Below are 3,078 nucleotides of genomic sequence, written 5' to 3'. Positions count from 1 at the left end.
TGATTGGTTGCAAAGGGTTTTGCACTAGTTGAAATGCTTAAGTCTATTTGGATCTTCTTAGGGATTGTGTTTCATTATGATAATATACATATAGCAAGTGAATCTAAAACCCACTTCTTCAATTATAAGGAATGTATTCAATACATGTCTTGAGTTTTGTAGATTCTTGCAATCCTAATATAATGTGAAACTTAAGAGAGGGTCTTAAGTAGGACATCAATGAGTTGGAATAAATGTTTTGATCATGTTATAAAACTTTTCTCGATAAGTCGAGAAGTTGTGTTTATACATGGAGTTTAGTGGGAGTTACGAAAATTTTAAGTAGTCTTATATGTGGATGACATATTGATCATTGCGAATGATTTTAGACTTTGGAGAAATATAGTACATCTTTAATATCCGGATTTATGGAGATAAATCTACATGATATTAATGTCAAATAAGGAGTCTTATGTTGATAAGATTCATGACTAGTTCAATCGAATTGAACATATTTGATTGATTCCATTTGCTTCCCCTGCCGAACCAATTAAATAGGAAATGATGTATAACACTTCATATACTATGAGTATGATGAATGGTTTCAAATCGAATTTAAGTAATAGTTACCAAGTAAGCCATAAAGATTACTGATATGTGCTTGCAGAAGCATTAAGAAGTAAAGCAAAGTGTTTTTGATGCAATTTTGTATAAGGGTGTTACACAAATGACAATTGACAATTGAGATTGCGCATGGTTTCCGACAAAACCATAATCAAAACACATTAGAATGGTTAAGATACCATTGTGGCTATGTTATTTAAGAAATAGATTTTCTAGAATCGTTCCAGGCAATAAAGAACAATGGGAAATATTTACAACGGAAATTGAGTACACTTGCAATCATGAGAACTGCAAGAAGGATGAGTCCCGCACACTGTGAAAACAGTGGGAGGTATTCTAAGGCCAGAGGGCCTATGTCTTGATTGGATCTCGACACGTACTCAGAAAGTTTTGTAATGCAAATGTATACATTACAAAGGAAAACGAGTATGTAGTAAGGTTGAGTAAGGTACAAGAAGTTGATAAAACCTACTAACCAAAGCCTTCTCATAGGCTTAACATGATGAGTCATGTCATTTCAATTAAATTAGGATGAACAACTACATTTAAGATCAAACTGGATTATAGAATATGAAGTAGTAATCAGGCCTTGACTATTCATATGTGATAATCGTATTTGTCGTTCGAGTTTTACTCTAAAACTCTTTTATTATACTTTGTTACATCCAAACGGGTTGTATGACGATATTGAACCCCGTTAAAGTGAACCCGGATTAACATAGTATTCGCCCATAGTCACTTGTATGAGGTGACGTCTCGAAGTGACTAGAGGGTGATGCGATTGATGGCAAGTTCAGTGCCATACAGTCATGTGAGATGACTAGTCGATCACATAGGCAGACTGTTAGGAACACTTTGTCGGGCATTGACCGCTTATAGAGTTCTGGCAAATTTATATAGCCTGGTCGTGGCGAGAGCTACTATAGTATTCTAATGAGTCGATTCTTTTGACTAAAGACTGTTCGCCTAAGGTGGCACAGTTTCAGATTAACTTTGATTTGTGTTACTACGACCTTCGTAAATAGGGTCAAATAGGCATATTTTGGGTTATGATGGTTGTGGCTAGTCGAAGGGAATAAATGCGATAGGAATTGTCCACCCCCTTGTCAGGGTTAAAACAATATCTCAGGGCCACTCGAGGAGTAATAAACTGGAAATGCGTGGCCACGCTCGGATGGTATCTATGGTAGATAACTCCGGTCAATCAGTTATTCTCCAGATCGAGGAAACCACTCTCGATATGATCACTTGCAAGTACGACCCGAAAGACACCTTGCATTGAGTGGGAGATAGTAATAGGACAAGAGAGTTGGTGACGCACAATTGTCGAGGGCAAGTGGGAGATTGTTGGAGTAAGTGTCCCCGACAATAATTCGATCACAATTGTCGATCATATTGATCACATATTTAAATCTCATATCAAGAATACGAAAGGGATGATACATTACATATATAGTCAATGGTCCACATATCGGTAATGATTGGTGGCTAGAGTTTGACATTCTTTGTCGTGCGACGGTGGTGATCGATTGATCCTTGAGGTCACACCTAAAGGACGATTCCCTTAATTGAAAAGGTTAATTAATTGTATGTCGATACAGATTAATTAATTCCTTAAAATTGAACAAATTATTAGCATAAGAGAGAAAATGACATCTTATTATAATGTGATTAAATAAGACTTTATTTAGTAATTTAAGAAGTTATATTACTAAAATTAATCGGTGTTTGCGAAACACGCGAGATGAGAATGATAAGTTAGTCATAATTACAAGATGTTGTGAATTATACTAACTAGTATTTAAATGACCATTTTATGTGAAAGTAATTTTGAATTACTAGTCAATTTGTTAAATGTGATTTATTTAATTTATAAATGATATTTAATTTGTTAAATATGCATTTTAAATTAAAACATGACATAAGACATGTCACATGTCACATGACATACAATTGTACAATTGACAAAATAAAATGGACTCCATATTACATGATAACCGAAATTGGGTGGGTTTTTTAGTAGTTTTGTCTTATTCATTTGTCTTGTTCATTTGTCTATGACAATTGATAGTGACTTGACTATGCAAAAGACTTACACATTTTAGTCTTGTGAAGACAAAAAGGAAAAATAAAAGGGGTCTATAAACCCTATACCCACCGGTTTTGTAGGTGGAATAATTAGAGATTTTTCTCTAAAAATTGATCATTCTCTCATGTTTTATGAAAAACAACACTATCTCTCTTGTTCTTCATAAAAATCATTTTTATGAATCTAATTTGTACAAATCAATCACTAATAATACTAGTAGTAGTATATGAGTATTAGTAATCGATTTTAAGGTAAACCACATTACAAATATCTAGTACATGTTAGTTTATGGGATTTTGGGATAGTCTTGGGTGCTACTTATTGGAGGGCTTCTATTTTGAAGTCATGAATGTTCATCCATTATTGGAAAGCTCTAGAACTAATAA

The sequence above is a fragment of the Silene latifolia genome, chromosome 1, assembly GCF_048544455.1.
Source record: "Silene latifolia isolate original U9 population chromosome 1, ASM4854445v1, whole genome shotgun sequence".
NCBI lineage: Eukaryota > Viridiplantae > Streptophyta > Magnoliopsida > Caryophyllales > Caryophyllaceae > Silene > Silene latifolia.
This window is presented reverse-complemented; position numbering follows the sequence as displayed.